At 48.4% G+C, this 395-nt stretch overlaps 1 pseudogene across 1 annotated transcript in view; it reads left to right on the plus strand.

Moving 5' to 3' along the window:
* The window catches only part of LOC147817217 (NACHT, LRR and PYD domains-containing protein 12-like), a 103,706-nt pseudogene that overhangs the window by 29,979 nt on the left and 73,332 nt on the right, over nt 1-395 (plus strand). The window lies entirely within an intron of this gene.

The raw sequence follows: 395 nt of genomic DNA on the forward strand, positions 1-395 counted from the left end.
GAAAACAGTCTACTGCTTTGTTCATCTGAGCGTTCAGGAGTTTCTGGCTGCAGTCTACATGTTCCACTGTTACACCAACAGGAAGACAGAGGTCCTGGAGAACTTCCTGGGAGAAGACTTCAAACAGAGAGACTCAAACCCAACGACTTTTCTTAAGAAGATTTCTAAGTTTGTTGGAATCAATAAGAGCAGTGATCCACCACTCGACAGCAGTGATCCACCACTCGATGTCTTCCTGAGGAGAGCCATGGAGAAATCCCTCCAAAGTAGAAACGGTCACCTGGACCTGTTTGTTCGCTTCCTTCATGGCCTCTCTCTGGAGTCCAACCAGAGGCTCTTAGGAGGTCTGCTGGGTCAGACAGAGAACAGTCCAGAAACCATCCAGAGAGCCATCA

This window comes from Seriola lalandi, unplaced genomic scaffold (genome assembly GCF_002814215.2).
Source record: "Seriola lalandi dorsalis isolate HSWRI2012SDOR001 ecotype SW California unplaced genomic scaffold, Sedor1 jcf7180002054987, whole genome shotgun sequence".
NCBI classification, from domain to species: Eukaryota; Metazoa; Chordata; class Actinopteri; order Carangiformes; family Carangidae; genus Seriola; species Seriola lalandi.